Source organism: Dermacentor albipictus, chromosome 1 (genome assembly GCF_038994185.2).
Source record: "Dermacentor albipictus isolate Rhodes 1998 colony chromosome 1, USDA_Dalb.pri_finalv2, whole genome shotgun sequence".
Lineage (NCBI taxonomy): Eukaryota > Metazoa > Arthropoda > Arachnida > Ixodida > Ixodidae > Dermacentor > Dermacentor albipictus.
Window position 1 is genome coordinate 440,215,347 of NC_091821.1, and position 23,055 is coordinate 440,238,401.

Genomic DNA, 23,055 nt, shown 5'->3' on the forward strand with positions numbered 1-23,055 from the left:
CATCTATGTATGTAAAGGAATTATTATTATTATTATTATTATTATTATTATTATTATTATTATTATTATTATTATTATTATTATTATTATTATTATTATCATCATCATCAGGAACGTACCCAGCATCTTTGTTTCGGAAGGAAGCCCAATCCAAGATAACTTTCTATGCAAATGAGTGAGGGGTACCTTTACCTTTACTAGCACAAATGCAAATATTGCCCATAGTTCGCCATAATTACGCGTCATCTAGGAAGAGAGAAATTAAACAAGGTGTGTCTCGCAGATCCGCCTGTGAGATGCACCTCTCCTTTACTTAAGAAACCACATCAAATGTACTTGCGCAAGAAGGAAGCGCAGGAAGAACACTGCTTCTAACAAGCAAACAAGCTCAAGTGTAAAATAAAGATTTCTAGTAGCGTTTTTGTATTAGCTCTGAAAAGTCTACAGAGAAATATATATTTGCGAAACAATCATAATTCTTCTGGATCCTTCCTTTACTGCCAAAATCGACTCGTATTGTTATTTTGGAAGTTACGTAACGATGCGTGGCCGTGAGTCCCGTAGACCCGCGCACAGCACAAGACGCTGCGGTTCTAGACGCACTGAGCTTACCGTGGAGGGTTAGAAAAACACTTGTGCCAGATTGTACCCCCCCCCGCCCCCACCTTGGGTACGGGCCTGAATATTATTATTAGTATGAATAATATTATTATTCTTATCATCGAAGAACGCAGACACCGAATATATCTTTCGACTGTGGATTGAAAAATTCTTATGCTTTTATGGAGTAGTGGCGTGTGCAAGCACCACCGCATTGCAGACGGGCATCCTATAACATCTACAACTTCACTGTATACTATGTAGTTACGAAAAGTCGATGGCACTCGGCGTAATCTGAAAGTCGTCTTGGTGGCCAATTGTTATATAATTAGTTTCGAGATATTTTTGGCATATCAAGAGTTACATCCGTTTTCTGTAACTATACTCCCTCCGTAGATGGCTATGTATTGACAGCAGACGAGAGTTCTGTAACGCGTACAACTTCTGCGTGAACAAACTAACTGTGACAAGTAAATAGAAACTCGGCGTCATCATAGAGTCGTCTTAGCGGCCAGTCTAGGTTAGATTTTTTTTTTCGAGATACCTACATTAGATTAAAAGCTACAGGGAATTCCCGAGAGACTGGAGACGAAAATTTTCTCGTGGCGACGCGGCGCGTATAGACGGACGGACATCGACCACCGCCAGAGGGTGTAGCTATATGCAGCTTCGCTGTAAAAGAAAATGCACAAAACGGCACGCAAGCCTGAAAAACCTGGCTGGAGCTGAGATTTGACTCAATACACTTCCACAACGTATGCGTGGCGATCCACAAATAAAAAGAACAAAAGAACGATACACGAGTAAATAAATGAACACGCGCACAAATAAACATGAAAAACGCTTAACAGAGTAAGGCAGAAAAGCGAGCGAGTGGGAAAGGATGCACGCTTAACAATGAGCGCGAAAACAACGAGAGAGACAGAGCTAGAAGCGCCCGTCCTGTGTTCTTCTAACTCTGTGTCTTTCGTCGTTGTCGCGCTGATTAATAAGTACGAAACTAGGGGCGTATACAACAAAACATTAATGTAAACGCGATGGTAACCTAAAGCTAGGATTGAACGTAATGAAGACATAACCGTCTTACGGAAAGTAGAACAAGTTGCAACACGCAGGTTTTTCTACGGCATGGTCGTCTAGATTTCGATGTGAAGAAGTGTCGGGCTGCTGGTGCTTGGCTGACGAAGATGATAGCGAACTAGAACGACCTGTCGGTGTACTACAGAAGACTCCGGCCCTCGTAGCCTACCGATCACATTCTCGAGCTTAGTCCCGATGCAGAACCACACCGATCGGTCTTCGATGCCTCTCTGATGATCCGCACCCCCCCCCCCCCCCCCCCCCCCATTGACCTCTTGCTGCCCAGCGACCCCACTTGCTCCTTCGCTGGGCGCAAGAGCCCCCGGTGACGAACAAGTCAGACGAGTTAAGGAACAATCGGAGAGCTTACCTGATCACCGTCACGTAAGCGGCACCCCGCCTAGGGCGGCAATAGCGGCCATGTCGACAGGGGCACGCGAGCATGCAATTTTAGACACGTATAGATCCACCGTGCAATCATCGACGCACATCAGCGTTATCAATACATCCATGCGCATTTTATGCGAGTTTGTCAGGTCGTTCGCTATGAAAAACTCATTAAATCACCGCCGTATGCCCCCATAGCTTGCCCAGTCTAATGTGCCTCGACTTTGCTGCTTCCCTTACATCGCCATTATCCAGACTAGAGTATGAGTACAGAGACATAACAGTCAAGTCCATGTATAATCCTACCTTTGCCCTTTGGGATCTCGTTAAAAAAGGCGTTTTATATTGGAGATTTCAAGCTCTAACAGTGCCAGCAACTTCAACACAGTCGGCAGTATTCAATGCTATCCGATGCACAGTTGGCGTAGCTTAAACTTTTCTAAACAGGACGGTGGCGGCAAGCGGCGTGGATTTTGAGAGCTCAGCCGCGCACTTTAGGGCAACTCTATTTGCCTCGGGAATCCTGCCGGGTATACACGGAATTCAACTTAACGCGGTGGAGTCTCGATTGGTTCAGCAACAGAGTCGTTGTACAACATGCCTTTCCCTAAAAATGTTCGGAACCACTTTAGGCCGACACGAGGAGTTGGAGAAGAAGGTTGAAAGACCACGAGAGTGCGTGAGGCGGAGGCTGTTCACTGTTTAGCTTTTCTCTTCTTTTTTTCCTTTGCTCGTTTTAGTCGCCCCACCACCTACTGCGCCGTTACACTTTAGACACTTGGTTGTATCGTCGTGCCTTTGCGTTGCGTTCTCCTCCGAGGTAGCAGGATCGCGCGACTCATGCGACATTAGTTAATGCACCCGTACCTTTCCAATTATGCAATTGTCGCAGCCACGTTAACTGGTCTTAGTGCTTCTGTCGTAAATTGTGGCTTTTATCTTATATGCCTTTAGATTTTCCTTTAGCTCGTTCATTTTTGTTTTGTAATTTTCGCAAGCACAAATGAACCTTACGTGAAAAAAAAGCCGTCAACCTATAACAAGGAAGAAAATGCACAAGGTGAAAAATAAGCGCCGAAAAAGGAAACTCGGCATTTTCTGCATCGGGAAGCGCCTCTGCTAAAAGCTCACGTTTGGGCTTTTCTTCGAAAGAAACGAGAAATATAAGCAAGCTTCTATTGTGCGGTTTTACAGAACGTTCGTACTCAGCAATACAATCAACCAGCTCAGCCTTGTTTTTTTTTTTTTGTTCCGTTTGCATGGTTAGCATGCGTTTTGTTTTTCGTATTTTAAGGTTTAAATGGTAAGAATCGCTTGCGCACCGTTTAAAAATTACGTTATGTGCTCGCACATTAGGCAAGAAGGTATTCATTTCACTCCTTAGTATTTCCTACTGAACTGGTTCGCTCATCTTTTGGTATCTCCTTTTCCCATAAGTTAAAGGGAGAGTATATTTAGTGTAAGTCATGAGCGGGTGAATTTCTTTTCCTGAGTATCTTTGCACGTTAAAGTAGCATCAACAAAGAAAAAAAAACAAGAGGCATCCCTAGATTTTCTGCCATGAACGAGTTCTTATAGCTTATTAAAACACAGCAATTGTCGAAGACCATATGCTGCCACATTTCCTTCTCTATAGACAGTGAACGCACGGTCATCTTATATTTCACTCCGCGTAGTTGAATAGTGCTGGTCATTAGGGATGTCAGGAAATGCGTTAAGCTCATATGGGAGCGTGGACAACGAGAAGCTGAGTATTTTGTTCCTTTATTTAACCCGTGTTACTCGAGAAGAATGTTTTGGGGGGAGAAACGTGAGGAAGCTATCGCAAACTCCGTCTAAAGTGTGACTGTTCACTTGAGTAGCCCGAGAAAAGAACGAGGAGAGAGAGAGAAAATGATAAATGAAAGGTAGGGAGGTTAACCAGGACTGAGCCCGGTTGGCTACCCTACACTGGGGAAAGGGAAAAGGGGACGGAAAGTTTAAAAGAAGAAGAGAAAGTCCACTGGGAATATCGTTCAGTCACTCAGTCTGGATCACAGACGCTGACTCAATCCGGCGTCTTTCAAATATCGCAGCAGTGGTTTTGTGGCCTTTTGTAGCTGCGATATGCGAGGCCATGGTCCCAAGATCTTGTTCAAGGTGAATGGCTTTCCATCTAGCTGATTGAGAGCTGTGCAGAGGTCTTGCCTTTCATCTTCAAAAGATGGGCAGTAGCACAGTAGGTGTTCTATGGTTTCCTCGACACCGCAGGCATTGCACTGAGTATCAGAAAGAGGAAGACGCAGAGGAAAGGAAAGACGTCACTTGCAAATTCCACATTGGGAAGCATACATGTACAATAAAATGAAAGGTGCATTTTCTTGAGGCAATGTATCTGAAAAGACGCACTCTAAGCATGAATGCTCACCTGAATTGCTTTTGCTCTCTGGACACTTTCAATGCAAGAAGGATATCGCGAAAAACTCTTCACATTGTCTCTACAGGCATGGACGAGTTTTTCGCTGTATTACTTGCAAGAGAGGGAGGGGGGTGGGTGCTGAGAACGTTGTAAAAACTTGTGTTTTGTTATGTTTTGGATTTAACTAGTCTTCCTTTCACTCAGCTTTCACTAAACGTTAATTATACCACCTCACTAGTCAATAAATTAACTGCCTAACTTTTGTTTACCCTACTCTCGACCTGTGCTTCATATGCCTGACATGCCTGTTCAAGAGAAAGTTTTATTTATCTGCGCAAATCAATTTTCCGGAAGCGGTGAGCATAGAATCGTTTTGTAATTTAAAACTGTATCATTTCTTGGTACAATGTGCTGCGTCATTGGTACGTGTACGACAACGCCGCCTCCAACGCAAATTCAGGTGTTGTTAACCGATGACATACAGTGAAGCTGAATATGCCAGTCCGGTATTCGCATTAGCCTGGTGCGTAGACACGCCAGAGACCTGATAATATATAAGCAATATCCATGCCGATGACATTAATATTCTGAAATATTCCGTTACTTTCATTTTTGTTTTTCAGAGTTCGAAGGCATAACAGAAAGGAGTGGGTTTAATGAAAAAAAATATACATGGCTGGGTTGACATGGTTACAAAATAATTATTTAATGTTGCAGTGAAGTTTGCCGTCTCCGGAACGATGGCCATGAAACAAGGAAGGCGGTTCCAGTCTAGATTTTCTCAGATTAGCGAAGTCGTAAAATTAGTTTTTTTTTTGTGCAAGACGCCCCACAAACTTTTACTTGGTGGATAAAATGGATGATATACATGCAAGAAGTGTTAAGAGCTGATCTCTGATAATGTGTATAAAATGATAAATCTTGCGGGAAGGCAAAACCGTGCCCACTTACGGCGTCAAGTATGGATCCCGTGACTCCGATTAGGGTTCTTTTTAGCTGCTGGTCCCAGAATAGCTTGGACGTAACCATCGATTGGCCCTCATTTTTTTTAGATGCTTGTATTTATCAGGTATTATTTCATACAAATTTTCAAGCTGTGTTCACGCTCGCCATAAATTCAGAGGCAGGCTGCAAAGTATACGTTCTGGCGTTGAATGTACCATTGTCTGCAGACCAAATTCGTGGCGGTGATGGTGATGCAAGCGGGATTAGCCTGCAGACTTGGCTGTTGGTTGAGGAGGGTTCCGAGCACCATGGGAAGACGAGGATTTCTATACGAATGTGTGGAACAATTAGTTGCCCCGTAAGAACTGCGGATAGTGCGCAATAATTTTTTTTCTAGCATTTTCCTCACATTTCTACGAGATTGAACTGATGGAATCGTGGTTAGGTATTTCACGCGGATGGGGACACTCGTGTGGATCGGTTGTGGTAAATCAAGCGACAAATCATATAAAGCGACAAAACACAGGCACAAAGAAACCTTTCTGTTTCGTATCATCTTATATGCCTTGTATCACAAAAATTCAGTTGTTACCTTATATATTACCTTATATTACCAGTATTACCTTATATTATAGCATGTGACGCCCATGTCATGGTGCGCTATATATAGAAGCTTCAAATGTATGGTCCGTACGGGGAGCACGAGTGTTCTGATATGCTAAGCATGATGCCAGCAATTGTACCGTTACTGCTTTGAAGAGTGTAATATAGCAACACGTTAGAGACGTGGAAATTTCTTCTCGCCGAAGGAAGTTCTTGGCTCTGGAAGAGCATCCCCCCCTTCCCCAAGATTTGGAATGCTCGAGGGAAATGCCGATAGCTTGAAGCGGGCGTATCGCCTCACGTATTTCCGAGTGGTCGGTAAATCTTGCAGATCGCGTGTGTCGAGCGGTGGTGCCTTTTCGTGCTGTCTTGTTGCTGCCTCACTTCCTTGATCTGGTTCTTTTCAAGGTGCAAGTTTCATGGACGAGACTGGGGCGATTTCGCGATCAACGATTCTTTTTTTTTTTTGCAGCTCCAAGGGTAAGAGTGCGCGCATGCTCTGCGGCTAGACTCATTCGGTTTAGGTTTTACTTCACTAGCACTTGCGCAAATCTCTAGCATGCGACTGGCACCAAGCAAAGTCTCACAAAGTCTCACAAATAAATTACAAGAAGTATCGGTATTGAACGCCTGTCGACTATGGTTCAAAAGCTGATGCCTTCAGAAAAAAAAAAGTATTTTTCAGAAACAAGTACGATAAAGCCCCACCTGGCGGCAACTTCCAGGTTGGTGTGCAAATTTTAGATTCAGCGAAAACCTAACTTTAACAAAACATCCACCGCTGAAAACTGTAATCAGATAGCACAAAATATATGAATAATGTCACAGCTCGTACTACAGGTAGGCTGAATAAAACGAGAAATAAAAACAATCAAGTTGATGCGGTTTCATTTTTCTTGAGCCTTCTCTATTCTCATGGTTTAATGTATACGTGTGTGTCTTTTGTGTTTGCAATACAGGTGTAGCTTAGACGCGGACGCATAGTTTTGGGTCTGGGGCACACATAAAAAATAATACACAATGATTTTCCACTGTTTTGTTGTATTACGCACAGGAGGCATTGCACCTTGCTCTTTAAAGGGCCCCTCACCGGCTCTGGCCATATTGAGCTCACGAACACAGGGCATACAATGCGCGCTCACTATCGTGTCTACATTTTATTACGGGGCTACGTACGCGCCACGAAAAGAGCTGAAATTGCAAACCGAACGCAATGCTCTCTTTTTTAACGAGGGTGTCGTGCTCACTGCCGGAGAGTGGACGTCAATCGCACAAGTGCGCCTACGTAAGTTGCAGTGCTGTGACGTCAACCACAGTGACACGTGACTGCAAGAATTAGTCAAGGGAACATCAGCTATTTGTTTCATCTGCTGCCTCAGTAGGCGATCTGAATTTTACAGAAATGGCAAGACGGACAAAATGAATCCTTGCCAGTCTTTATTTTAGCCTGTGGAGTAGCGAGATGGACGTACTTCCATCTCGTATGCTTGTTCTCACGTCATGCTGTCTGGTGGGCAGGAAGCGAAATTATCTGCCATTTTTCTACTGGATTCCAACGCACCCTCGTGCTTTTATCTGCTTGCGTCGGCCTCAGTGCTCGTGACTTTGGTACTGATTTATACCGCTGATGAGGTGTTTTCGTGCAGAGATTGCACGATCGTGCGCTACAGGAAACGAGACAAACTCAACAACTCGTTCGCGCGACTATCACCGGAAGTACACCGCACAGCAAAAAGGCACGCGAGAGAGAGAGAAAGAGATAAGGCGGGGCCCGTGACGCACCTGTCACGTGATTTTGCGGCAGCAGAATGGGAGAACACAGGGAAGGAACTTCGCTTGCGCAGGCTAGGCGCGGGGGCAAGTAGAGAGGTTGCCTATCGTGGCGGTGGCACTCGCCTTGATTCGCGCCACTTCAGATAATTCTATTCCCTATTAACGAACAATTTTTAAAGATATTATTGCAATAGAACACTACTTAGAAGGCGCGTAGCAACTTCCGTCGTATTATCAAAACTTCCTATGTGTCCTGTAGAGAGGCCCTTTATCATTAACGTTTTATTAGGCGTTTTGCATGTTGTTGGAAACATTGCACCAGCTACATCCCATCAAATACCTTCCTACATGGCGCGATGCGTGTCTTTAATTATTCGTCAATGTATATTTCAAGTATTTTGAACTGTATGCAGTTAATTTACGAGGAACATGTGGTGCGGGGTCAGGCACTGTGAGCTCAACTTGCCGACATTACGGCAAAGTCTAACACAGTTTTCTCTTGTTTGTCAACGAAACAACTTTAAAGTTTCGATGTATCCATTACTTTTCGGCTAAGCTGATTACAGCTTGTAGCAGGTTACCGAATTAGCAGTCTGGGGAGTGAAGCTTAACTTTTCGCCGATGAACGCTTGACGCCCGTACAATTCTCTGGCTCGTCTGAACTCATTGATGTTTTATATATATTTGACGAAAACTATAAAATAACGCTTCCTTTAAGTGCATTTTTATCGAGCACTGAAGAAACGCAATACGCTAAAAAAGAAAAGCGATTGCTATCTGGCAAAGAACATCAAGAGAGAGAAATGACGCTACAGGGCGTCCAAATGTCCATGTGTGGTTAACGACTTCCCACGTGCGCATAGCTTCGCTCCCTTGAAAACCGATAGACGCGGCAGTATAAAGCGCAAATATAGAGAAACTTAGGGCCTAACCACATAGTGCGGATCGACTGCTTGACATGATGGTCGGGAAATCCAGCCGGCTTCATTAGGCGCCAGCGAGCGCGTTGACAGACGGGGTCATCGAGGGTCGTTAACCCCCTTGGCTCGGAGGCGCAACCTGCAATCGAGCACCCGCTGTGCGCATTTCCCTTTCCACAACTTTTACGGTCCTGTGTACCAATATCTTTGCATTAGGAATATTGATGCATGGGACCCCTGGTTCGAAATCTATCATCGAATTATTTATCTCTAATGAGAAAGTTAGTAACGAGGAGAGATCAGAACCTGTCTACAGCATAGTGGCGGGTATGAGGCAAATAATATTGCGAATTTTAATCTGCAGACTTGACTGATCCCATCCGCTCTAAACAAATTTTCTGCGGCAGCTGCGTGTTATTTTACAGCAGAAACCATCTAATAAAAGAAGGGCAATTTCTTTGACATGCAGAGGTCGTCGTATTTGTTGACTGCAGCAGTACTTGCTGCATCCTCAAAATGCTTGCACTGTTGCCACTACTATCAGATGCAGCGAGCTACAGAAAACCTTGCACAAATTATGAAGTGCCAATGTTTAGCGGCCGCTAAGGTAGGACGTTCTGCCTCGGCCTGCACACATCCGCCACGAGAAAGACTTTTCTATTCAGCTTTGGTGTTCGTGGGAAATGTTTTCTGGTTATTCGCAATCGAGTACAGGTAAAACTGAGTGTGAGGTGGTGGCTTCACGCTGACACGACTACGGTGGCGCACGCAAATGACGAACACAGAAAAGGCAATTACGAGCTTTTAATTCAGAGAAAAAAAATTAAGGTAAAAAAAGAAACGAAACTAAGGCGTTCACATTAAACGGATGGGCACGGGCCACTAAGGCCGCGGAAGTACAGAAAAGAATTATTTAGCCCTAAAGAAGGATCGTGTACTGGGCGAGTTGGTAAAGGTGCGATAGCGAAAACAGCGGGAGCGGAACAGATATGAGTGGGCGCGCCTGCTCAGAACTGCATACTTTATTGATAAAAAATACGAAACATAGGACGTTATTACGTACACCCCTACAACTTCATAAAACAGAAACTTCGGTCGCTTTTGATTTCAGTATTTTTATGTGAAGTGCGGTTATGAAAAATTTTCCCGTTGCTCCCTGGCTTTCGCGGTTTGTTTCTGGACGGTGTATATTCCTTATTTCTTCGTAAATACATAAAACAAATGGTGATAATTGTCCTGTCTGCATAATTCGGTGCGTGTTCGTGCGCTGTATTCTCCCATTTGTTGTCATTTCTGTACTAACGATGCCACGTGCATATATGGCGAACGTCTACGTTTTTGTTGTAGTTTATTGTTGTGTAAAGCCAGTGACAAAAAAAAAATGGATGTGGCTTAGCTAAGGTTAAGCCCAGGATGCGAACCATACTAGCCTTTATTTTAGTTGTTGAACCACTGTTTAGCCTGGTGAACTGCTGTTGCTTGGCTATATTTGGTTCGGCTAGACGAAGAAACAACTCATGCGTTACTCTGCTTCGCCTTCAAGAGTGGAACGCGACAGCGTTCCCGTCGACCCGCCAAGGGGTGTAAGACAATGGGCTACGGCGCAGCGACTACGCGCCCCGCATTGGACGCGGTGAGCGTCGAGCAACGCAGCGTTCGGCGCGGCAACGAAATGTGCGCCTGAGCAAGCGACGCACGCCTGAGCCTTAGAAACAGCTCGTTTCTAAGGCAACACCGCATTCACTAGAGGCGCTTTTGTACCGCTTTGAAGCATCGTACTCGTGGCTGAGTGGTAGCGTCTCCGTCTCACACTCCAGAGACCCTGGTTCGATTCCCACCCAGCCCATCTTGCAAGAGTTGAGCCAAAGCCACCTAGAAAATCAGTCTCTGTAGCACGCCGCAACCTTCGCTTCTCATTCCAACGAGCAGCTCTGTCTCCAGGAGGCATCTCACCTCGTGAGTGTCTAGCAGAGGCTAGCGCAGCTGCTTATATACCGCCGCGAGCGACGGCGCGAGTTGGAGCCCCGTTTCTCCTCTGTCGTGACGTCACGGTGTCACGTGGTATTGAGGGCGACACCGCCGCGCCTGAGGAGCTGGGTTGAGCTCTCGTAATATGCTTCGCATAAAAACGTTGACATATGAGTTCCCCTGGCTTTCGAAACATTTTCGCTGGGACAGCTTAGCTGCTCGGGAGCATACATAATCATATATTCAGAAAAAGAAGGATAGAAAACCGTATTGAATTACCGATAATATATAAACGGCTATCGAATTTCTTTATAACACTCGTGAAATATTCACTGACTCGTATCATGCACTCACACTACGAAAGGAAGTCGGCTGACTTAGTGACAAGGCTACAATTGCTGCTGCACTTGTTACTAAGAGGCTATTACCAAAGCCTGCTTCAGTAAAAATTTTGCAAAACCTTCAGCAGTACCAAGCATTTTCTTCTTTGCATTTTTGATGAGCCCTTATCTACTGGCTCATTCCCCCTCTCCTAGCCTCGCTCATTCGGCCCTGGCCAACGACCAGGCACGGCTTTCCCTTCTTTCTTCCAATGGCAAACATGTGTTGTTGTTTTTTTTTTTCATTTTCGTCGCAGCATACTGCCCTGTTGACAAAAGCCAGCGTGAAGATTTTTTTATGGTCACCTTTGGCTTCACCGACACTCTGCTGAAAGCCTTTCCTTTCTGTTGCGGATCTGTTTGCCCAGCTTTGTGAAATCGATTAGCCAAGACGGAAATGTTCAGTACGTTTCTCTAGACTTCAACGACTGATTGCTGTAGAAGATTTACTTGGAGTTGGCGTTAGAGCATGGAATTAGGGTGGTTTGATTGCAAGACATTAGGGAGTCGTGGAACAGCACTGTGGGGTGTTTGTCTTAGCATTTCCGTCAGAGCGGTGAGGTTTGTCAGAGAAAAACGTTTTATTTGTATTGCCTGGAACAAACAGTGTGAATTATAACAAAACGAGCAGATAAAGGTATACATAAAAAACATTCACTACAAACCGGTAAGTTCGGTACATATTCTTTGATGACGGATGGCCTGGCCGACTGAGTTCGGTGGTAATTCCGAGTTCTTTCGTCCCGAAACTAGGCTTGGTTTATTTTTCTTCGCTGATATCATTATCGGATTCTTGGGCGTCGACATCTATTAACGGCACTCCCATGGAGAACTCAGTATAATTTTTCCGTTCATTATGAAGTCCGTGGGGGTAAAATTGGCTGCCCGTGATTAAAACGAGGCAGCGAAAACGATCGGTAAAATAGATGGTCGGGTGGGTGCGGAAGGATGAAGAGAAACTAATAATAGAAAGGAATTGTGAGATTTGCCCGAACTGCAATTTTTGTTCTCTCAGCAGCGTGGCTAATGATTTCCAAAAATATTTAGAAAAAAGTGTCGTGAGCATTATTTTTTTTTTTGCCCGCTGCACACTCGTCGTCTGCTATGATTTCTTTTTTTATTTCCTTCTTTTTCCGCGGATAGCATGGAACGAATGACATTTAATAGGATAAGGATGACCAAAACATCGCTCATAGGTGACTTAAGGAAAAACATGAAGCATGATCAAAACCCGTGTATCAGTGAAAAAAAATTACTCACGTTGTACGCATTAAGGGCAGCATAAAGATCTGACAGATGGGCTATCCGTAAGGGCAAAGGGAAGGGGGTGCTCTCGGGTCATTACCACTGCAATGAGGGAAGCGCATGGGTATCCATACTTTTTGAGGTGGTTTCCACAAGATAGGAACGCTATTACTGACGAGCATCGTGGACAGGGAGGGGACTTATACGCATGCGAGATACGCGCAGCCTCATTCGCGATGGCTCGCACTTTTCACCCCTACACCCACGAAATCAGCCGCCAATGGCGTCGATATTAAATTAACTCTGCTAAATCAAGTCCGCACGTTTTACTTTTTATGCCGGTAGATTAACTCTGTGCGCATCAAGCGTGTATCATTCTGCGCCGTATGTACAAGCAGTATGACGTAAAAACACCTTTCCGTGCTGCCTCGACGTCGAAAGTTCGACAAGCTTAAAGCAGTCTTATTTGATTACTCGTGCGCTGTACATCCCGGCAGAGAGTAAATACATTTATCCTGAATCTTACTATGAAGAATCGTAACTGGAGTATTTGGTTTCGTGCCTAGTTTTATACGTCCTGCTTCGATAGGTTTCAAGATCTGGAGTGAGCGTTTCGTCCCATTTCACAATGCCAGGTGAATGACATGTTGCGCACGCCATTTGTGAAGAATATGGTTTCTGCAGTAATTTGCACAATGCGACTTCCTACCGACAAGTGGTAGTTCGCACGGATGACAAAGTTTTTCCCACTATTTAGGTGCTGCCAGAAAAGTTGAAACCACAATCGATATGTCCGTTGACATCCGTCTAAGTGCTTCGCGCTGGGAATTGTATTACGTGCGGCAAAAACATTGTCTGCTTTAGATTATCTTTTCTACGAACCTTCGTGTGCAGTTTCACTTGTGCCTTGGTTCGTAAGCTGTAGAGTAGCATGCAAGTATGAACCAATGACCATCAGTAGGAATTAAGCAGATCAGGCTTATCCCTCCGTTGAAATATACTAAGCACTGAGTAATTTAGCGTACTTAGTTAATTGTTGCATTTCAGGCACTTTGCAGACTTTTGTGGTCATTGTAAGGTCTGGCGTGCCGCTGCGGTGAAACGCTATTTACGACACCAAGTGACGCCTGCACGCATCACCACCCGTTCGTGTCTCCTTTATTGATGGTATTGATCATAACGTCAAAACACTAAGGCTATCACTGAATCACTGATCCATTGAGTCTCCCGAAACACTAACGTACATTGTACTGCGTTTTTTTCTAAGCTAGCATAGTGCTATACCGACAAGTCACTGTTGGATTATATTCATTTTCTAGGTTGGCGAAATAAATTTTGATAAGTGAGAGGTGCAGAATACCGCAAAACAAATTTTAATTTACGCAATTTCACATTCGAGCGCAGATCTTTCTCAATTTAGACGTGTTTTTTTACGCTGTGTGCGAATCGTTAGAAAAATTGACCTAGCTCACAAGTTATTGCCCTTAGAAGAGGGAATTGCGTTGTTCATTTTAGATATTGCACCGCCAGACAAGCCTCATGTTCTTTTGCTGTGTTTAATGTAGTGCGAATAAAACAACCAAAGATTACCAGCTTTTCATTCAAGCGCATACTGCGCGCTCACTAGGTGCGATGCGTTTTCACATGCATCAATAATGCACGTTTTAGAAGGGAAACTTTCGTTGAGGCAAAGAAGCGTGCTCGGTTATTTTCCTTTAGCTATGTTGCAACAGCGCCGCTATTGTTGTTGCACGCGCTTTTTTGACCTTCCTTATCTTGTGTTAGTGCGTCAAGTTGCGAAATACAAAATACAGGGTTTGTGCCAAGCTTGTAGCCACACCCACATATTCGCTTCGTCCGCCTATCTAAAATCTTGCGGCATGGCATCGATCCACAAATGGGAACAACGACATCTGCGCGTGTTTCCCTAATGCACGCAGATACAGCATTTCATTTTTTTCCCTACACGGACCACGGTGGCGTTAGCGTTCGGAGTTCTTTCTTGAAAGAAAGCCTTTGCGCTGTTGAGCCTAAGGGAACACGCCCATGCCTCATGCGGTGGCAATCATTTCGAAACAAAAGGAAAACAGAATGTGTTGAATTGACATTATGGCTGTGTACGTCTATGATACAAAGTACGCACACCGTGCAAGAACAGCACGGTAGTGCTTCAGCTTCAGGAGCAGTTGTAGCTTTTGCGTGACTCTGTTTAGGTTTCAGTGTTCCCACAGATTCGTTGCTCAACAAATTGTTCTGCAATTTTCGGAGGAGCAAATCGTAGGCCTTTTGATCACCGTTCGTGAAGCTCTAAGTGTTCCGCAAAGATACATTGACACTAAGTATTCTGAATGTTCGGGTATTGTTGTAAATGTGATACCACAAAAAAAACCATCAATATAACCAAGATTATGGATATGAAGAAAGCTTGTCGTGGCACCGTAGTGGCGCCTGAACAATGAGACATCTGTAGTAATATATTTAGAATGCACCTTTCGAGTGAAGAAGAGATATGTATCTGCTTGTCTTCCGTGCTCCTCCACTTATGCATATCAAAGTTTCAAACACTCTCTTCAATGCTGGCGAAGTTCAGTAGCGTAAACATTCTGTGTGTTTCGAAATGTACTCAATGTTTCGGGCCTATTTAGAATAATGGTTGCATGCTAATCATTTAAGAACACGCAATGGCGTCCTTCTCAGCTCCAGAAAAGCAAGGTGGTGCCGTAAGCTGAAGAACGATTAACAGCTAGTGTTCGGTGAAACTATGGGTGTTGCATGACTCCCACTCCTTTAAAAATTGGAGGACGCTTAAGCTTCGCCTTCAAGAGTGGAACGCGACAGCGTTCCCGTCGACCCGCCAAGGGGTGTAAGACAGTGGGCTACGGCGCAGCGACTGCGCGCCCCGCATCGGACGCGGTGAACGTCGAGCAGTGCCGCGTTCGGCGCGGCAACGAAATGTGCGCCTGAGCAAGCGACGCACGCCTGCGCCTTAGAAACAGCGCGCTTCTAAGGCAACACCGCATTCACTAGAGACGCTTTTGTACCGCTTTGAAGCATCGAACTCGTGGCTGAGTGGAAGCGCCTCCGTCTCACACTCCGGAGGCCCTGGTTCGATTCCCACCCAGCCCATCTTGCAAGTTGTTTTTTATTCATGAAGTGCCTGCTGCGATTTATCGCTCACGGCCAACGCCGACGACGCCGACAACGATGCCGACGACACCGGCTTTTCTGCGACACGAGCTCCTTAACGCTGTCGCGTTAATACAAGTGCAAAGGTCGGTGATGAAGAAAAGCTGCCTCCGTTCGCAGCATTGGATCGCCTGACAAAAGCCGCCCGCGTGAGGCGCGTTCCTTTTCCATAGCGGTGGTATTGACGTGATGCTTCACTCAGCATTCGTGTGCATGGAGCCGCTATAGGAGCCCTACGTTCAATGCAGCGTTTTATGTGGCTGGGTCATGTAACATGTACAAGTCGGCTTTAACGTATACCGGGATTGAGTGGTGATAGACAAAAAATAAATGTCAGGTATTATAGGTGAAAAAGAGTTTTACTCTCTGCGACTGTCATTGAAAACAAGTTACACGTCATACTACCGGCATGAGATTTTATAAATTATGACATATATAAATCAACAGAAGAACTGTCTTTAGATACTGTGCAAGTATACCAAGGCTCAACTAGCGGCTTTATTAGATGGAATGCTTAATTCATGCGCATGGTTTTGTACAGAAATTCAATAAACATTCTAGGAAAATATTTTCTACTCATAAGTGCTTTACAACACTGATATCAAAGAAGCATTTTTTTCGAAAAAGAACCTATGTGAAATTGTCAATTGACGTTCTGTCCATACGTGACGATACTTTTCTGAATATTTATCGACGAAGTATTGCAGGCAGAGCAAGGACGGAAATGGTTCGGGGTGACTGACGTGTTCTACCGACATATTTACACAGGCAGGAGCTTCAGTTATAAATGTAGTGTGTTGTTACTAATGTTGTGATGGTGTGACTTTAGATATAAACAAGTTGGACCAGCGTCCTTGACAAATGATATCTATCGTGCGCATATATGCCTGCTTTGGACGAATTGTAGTAGTTGGTAGTGTCGTGGTAAGTCTTCTTTCTATATTTTTATTTATTTCGGACTTTTAAAATTGTAAAACATTACACTGTCATTGTAGTTATGTCAAGTTCATTGCGTTTTGTACTTTAAAAGGACGCTAAAAAAGAGTCACTCAATTTACGCTAATAAAATGTTCTTTCAAAACACTGTTTTCCTAAATTCAACTTGATTATAGGAAGCGTGGATGAAGGCCAAAGTTCAATTTTTCTAATTTTTGTGTCGAAGCCGCAGCGCCCGTACATCAGTGAGCCTGTGCGGCAGTATATAGGGAAAAAAAACAGCCCAGTCACGGAGAAACCTGTGCTCGTTAACCATCGTAATCGATGTGCAACCTGTGCTCCTGGTGTTGTACATAACATCCTACTTTCATGTGGAAGAATGTATATTGGACAGACCGGCGCCTTCTCTTGACGAAAGGTAACGCCAGCACAACAACAGTTTAAAGCGGACGCCTTCATCACATTTGTGAGCACATTGTTGTTCATGTGGCTGTAAGCTATTTTTCTTTAAAAACGCACGTCATCTTCAGGCATGTGAATCAAAAAGCTCGTGAAATCATTGAAGCAGCCCACATAAATAAAAGACATGGACAATACATTCCCGTCCCATCTGTCAACCTGTACGATTGTGAAATCAGTCGCCACGAAACATGTGACAAATACCAGTAGCGTGATGGTGCGTGCGCTGAAGGACTGCTTCTTTTTTTCCCCTTCCTGTTTGCAATAAACCAGTCAATTGTTAGTTCAGCACCTTTCTTGAGTATTTCCATGTCTTGTGTTGTAGTTATTTTCGCGCTGAAGATCAACCAGCTCGCCACGTTTTGCACTCTATCAGTGGAGCATGATGGATGTCAACATATTCTTGCACCATTTGGGCGGTTTGCTGACCAAAAGTGTTTTGAAGCTTGCTATGTTCGGTCTTTGGTCCTTTCAGAATAAGACGAATATTTGGCCTATAAAATGTTAACTCGGCCTGAGCAGACGCTGTCAGAATCCGTTCTGAATCGTACATCGGTGGTAACGTTAAATATAAACATGCTGGACATGCTAATCTGTATGCAAACCGGCGAACTGCTACTCACAACATAGTGAAGAGCGAGAAATACGCATTAAAATTTCTCCTATATGTACGGAAGAGGGAAGAGGGAAAGAAAACAGCAGAAAGACAGAGAGGTTAACAAGAACATCTGACCGCATGACTACTTAACACTGTGGGGAAAGGAAATTGAGAAAAGAGATGGGACAAGAACAAAAAGCTGCAGACTTGTGTGACGCTGTGGGATGAGAACCCAATCTCGAGTGAAGCTGCTTCTTTCGAGCAGCTGTAATGAAAATTTCAGTTGCCTGTAATTAAATCAAACACTTTAAAACGTTGCCCCGACGTGTCTGGTTCGTGTGTAAACTTATCACCCTATAACCTATTCGGTGTTTTGGCAAAGTATCTTTACGAATGCAGTTTTTCATCGACGCGCATTTTACTTTGCCAGAATATTGGCTGCATTATCCACTCCACATTATTTTTCACTATATGTGAAGACGTAGTTTACGCTTCCCCCAGGCCATCATGCTGAATTTCGCGTTCTTCTTAAAACTCAGCTATACCACTCCAGATAGCCTGCCTACTTTATATAATGCAAAAGCCTGCAATTTGTCCACACACTTCGAACTTTGTTTACACATTACCTATAACCTTCCTCTACCTGTAAACAAATACAAATTATGTGCATATAGTAGTTCATCTAGGCCACCTTAGAAACTTACTAAAAACCTCGCTTAATGGAAAAATGGGCAGCAAAGATGAAGAGTGCAGTAATTTTCTGCAACACTCCTAATCTGGTGAGGAAAATCAATGTTTTGCCACACATAGCACTCAACATGATCGCTCTTGGCAGTAAGTATAAACTTGGTGTAAAATAGAGCTATCTCAGATAATTTCGAAGCCTAGCTGATAACAGCAGTGTATTACATGAACACATGTTCAAATTTTTAGCAAACGCAGTATTTACTTCACGCGGGTGTGCCTTGGCACAAAAACTCACCCAACCCTTTCCTCAATAATCACTAAATTTGATCTTGGTGGCCTTCGTTGCTCTGCCAGGGAGACGGGCTCAATTCTGAACGCTCGTAAAACACTCTTAATTCTTTGTAGCGCTTGCATACGTAATTTAATGTAAAAGCCGCAGTAAACCCACGCGCTTTCAACTTTGACTACACATCACCCACCACATGGCCCTTACTTTTGCTAAGCAGAAATAAGGTATCCTCTTTAGTCCAACGAGAGCAGCGAGTGAAATTTGCATGCATGAAATTACCATAAAAACGAGGATGCATCAACCTGTGCTTTTTTGTAACGCTCCTAACTAGGTCAGTAATGTCAAAGTGTCGAGGCTCATCGTACATAAAATGACCCTCATTTCTGTTCGGTATGAAGATTGTGTAACTCAAGAGTTGTTTCCTGGAATCGGGAAGCATAGCTAATAACGGCAGTGTGACATTTGGAAACGCATTTCAATACCTGTTTTGCAAAATCTTTATTTCTTGCACACGCATTTAACTTGGCACGCAAATTTTCCACATTAGTCCACTTATTGTTTCTAACTTAAATTTTGGTGGCATTTTTAGCGATGCAATGGCTGCTTAACACATTTTACGCCACTCGTAAACGTTAATCCTGTATGCTCTGAAGCGCTTGATTACGAATTTTATTGCAGAGTAAGTAATCAAGCGATGCGCTGTGCATTTTGCGCGCACATTACCTTTTCGTGCCCCACACTTTCGCCAATTGTAAACTTTTGTGTAATATAGGACACTGTCGAGACAGTGGGAAACATATTGCGTAAAATTTCGCGTAGCACTCTTGAGCACATGAATAACGAGACTTGTTCAAAAAAGATTCTAGTATTTGAAACAGGCACTTCACTTCGCGAACTATTGGGACAGATTTTTTATCTTCATGGTGCTTTACAATACACTCATACCGCTCCAGAGCGTAAACATTAGTAATTTATTGCAAATGCCACACTTCAAACGCACCAACATTTAACTTTGGTTACAAGTTACACATTATCTGGCCCTGACATCCACAAATCAGAGACATGGTACCTCGCTTAGTTCACCGTGGGCACCAGGCAAACTTCGTATAATGCAGAGAAATAGAAAAAGAAAACGTATATTCATGAATTGTTTGTGACGCTTCTAATTCAACCAGTAGCGCTAAAATTTCGAAAAACAACTAATTTTACAAATACAGTAATAAATCGACACGCATTTACTTTGGTACACCGATTTACTAATGAGGTCGGCTCGTGTTTGCTATGTTTGATCTTGGCAGCCTATGTAGCTATCTCATGTCAGTAAGTAAAATTTTGAAGCAGTCCTAAAACATACCTAGACATCTAGGATTCACCATCATATATCATTTATTGTAAATTGCCAAATTAATCTACATATCTCGAACTTTTCGCACACAATAGAATAGCCTGCTCTTTATTTTGACCAAATATAAAAAAGTTGATTTGTTGAGCTCACCGGGCACACCGGAAAAAACAACTCCAAACCAGTTATGACACATCAACAAAAAGGAAAAAATCGAGGGTTCAGTAATTCTTTGAAACGCTTCTATTTAAACATGAAAATGAAAGCTTGGCCACTAATTACGCTTACCACTGCGACTATTTTCACTAGATTTGAAATTGGTGTCTTGTGCAGTGGCTTGAAAAATTTGGGAAACATAGCAAGTAACGGCACTATGGCACTCTGGAATGCTTGAGTGAGCAACGTTTTACAAATGCTGTAGCTAAGCTACAGAGATGAAACATTCAGTATTTGTTGCAAACGGCACGCTTCCTGCTTCAAGGAAATTTAAGCCCCGTGCTTTGCATAGCTCAACAAGGAGAACGGTGTATGGAATAATCTAATTTATCTCGAGGGCTATAGCGCTGGTATATATATATATACTATTCTGATTTTCGTAACAACAGCATCTTTGGACGAAATGCAAGAACAGCAGAAATTGGGGTCCTTAGAACAGTTGTGCAGCAACGCGGCAAAAGGAGAGATAAATGTAGTAGCAAGTCAGACAGGACCCGGCTTGCATAAGCATAAGCCACTCAGCGTGAGCCCTTCAGCGGTGGTGAGTTTTGCAAGAAGGCAAACCAGTAGAAACTTCTGCCAGGAGGGCCTAATGAGGTTTTACGAGGGCGCAGTGTATTCATGCATGAACTAGCCATGTCTCGCGGGCACCGCTGCTTTCAGCGCTTGTGAGGCGAACGTAATTTAATCAACCTTGCGCCGGGAACCCGCTGGTTAAGATTGCGCAACGAGACGGCTTGTTCGAAGTATAGTGGAACAGCTGCAGATCTGGGAAATAATTTCTCATCTAATTTCACTGTCTTCTCCTGGCCAAGAATTCACTGCGCTTGCTTGGGAGCATGTTTTCTTTCCACGTCGAATTTTCGCGATACAATCGCATTTCCTTGAATGGGAACTCGTCGCTTGGCAGACCGGCAGGGAGGCAGGCATCACGTTAATCGAAGAGCACGAAGTTGTACATGATGGCATTGCGTTTACTGTTGCACTGGCGGAACTAATGGACGAACATAAGGAACAAAACGCGGACGTATGTGGCCTAAAATACGAACATGTTTAATGCTCTTAAGTGAGTGCGTAAGCACTCCGTCCATCACCCTCATCGAAGCTGAGGCCGAGTTTGCCAGACCGAACGGGTGCAAGTGAACGATGTTTTTCCGGCCCACCGCATCATCACATGTCGTCACCTTGTCATATATCCCCCCCCCCCCGATCCCCACCACCACATCAGCTTGTATATAAGCATGTTCCTTAACAGTATTAAACACGTTGGTAGTTTGCTCCACGAACGTCCGCGTTTCGTTCCTTATGATCGTCTGTTAGTTCCATCAGGTTAGCACTAAGCGCAATAAAATCATGAATGACCACCACCTAAACCCATTCATTGCTTTACGAAACGTAGTAGTAATAGCTCGCCACGATGGTGAGATTAAAATGTGTGTTCGTAATTTCAAAGGACACACGCCGACAGATGAAGCAACGAGGACATCGGCCACCTGGGCCGCACGCGGGCACTAAGAGGCAGGGGGGGGGGGGAGGGGGGGAATTTGTTACACTCAGCACCCAGTCTTTCAAAACAGGCTCATTTATTTCTGCCGCATGGTCATGCCTTAATGCCAGCAATAGCGCATGCAGCTTAAGAAAGAAAAGCAAGCGATGCGCTAAAACGGGGTAATGGTAAATCGTCTCGAGCGGAATATCGGCGGAAAGTATAAGAGAAAGAAAGAGAGGATAATTTATTGAGGAAACACAGAGAACTTGGTCCGAGATAATATCCTCCAGCCTGTTACTCAGCTCACTGGGGTTAATTAGAAGGAAAAAAAAAAGAGGGGAATGAGGAGTGAGGTGGTGAACAAGGTAGGCAGTGAAACCAATACAGCGGTGCCAAATGCCTTGCGTTTCTTTTTTTTTTTCGTGTTCCTTGGTGAATGACTCCGCGAGATAGAAGTTACGTGGCTAGTGTCACAAAGCTTGTCGATTGCAAGAAATTGACTAACGTAGAAAATGGACAGACATTCGACAGAACGTTTAAGAACTGTTTAGGCAATCCAGTAAACACGTTAGAGCCAATAGATAGCGGTCGTCCATCTTTCCGCGTACCCCAGACAATTGCAACGTCTCTCCGTTTAGGCCGCAACATCACCACAAGATGGCAGCGATATATTTTTGCATACTCCGCCGGGGGACAAGCTGGTGAAAAAAAAATGCAAATACTGAAAGACTATCTACCAGCGCCAATTCTACACTTATTACCACGATTAAGATACGGTGTACTGTGGTGCCGTCGAATTGTCCGGTGTGGTCCAGCAGAAACGATCTGCTGGGATCTCCCGTCTAAATGGCCGATCCGAGGGGACGTGCCAGGCACTCACACATTCGTGAGCGCCAGGAAGGCGCAGAATAGCGATGCACTGAGAAAAAACAGCCACCTTGGTTGTGGTTGTACATAACGAGATCTAATCACAGCGGTTGTCTCAGCTCACCGGCGTGCTTATATCGACGCGATTGTACGCCGTGGGTGCGGTGATACAATGCTTTCTGATATCGCTTCAGCAGCATCCGGCTAACGTACTTGGCGTTCGTGTGGTCGTGAATGCAGTGGTTGTTTTCATAATTTGTTGTGTTGGCAAATGTTGTCTCCGTAAGAGTGTACACGGGCATCACACCGGTCTTCTGGTGACAACAAAATTACGCTTGCATCAACTTCTCTAGAACATAACTACCTTACAGTGCAATAAGTACACCATTTATTAAAAAGTGAGTGTTAAACGTAGCTTTAAAAACATCTGTGGTGCCCCACTGCTTCCATTAGTATAACCTACTTACACCGCCCCCCGGCCCTATACACACTTTACAAAGAAAAAGGAAAGTATCGATAATTCTCCAAATCAACAGTAGAAAGAACTGTTGCCTCCTATACTGTAGTCTAACAACAAAAATACAAAACATGGGTGTACACTTGTCTACAGTAAAATAAACTTACTTAAGAATAATGTAAATAAAAAGAAACCGTGCGACAAATGGTTATTTCCTTCCTTTACTATAT

At 44.0% G+C, this 23,055-nt stretch overlaps 1 protein-coding gene across 2 annotated transcripts in view; it reads left to right on the plus strand.

The window, feature by feature from the left end:
- The window catches only part of LOC135919946 (neural cell adhesion molecule 2-like), a 284,587-nt gene that overhangs the window by 215,319 nt on the left and 46,213 nt on the right, over nucleotides 1–23,055 (plus strand). The window lies entirely within an intron of this gene.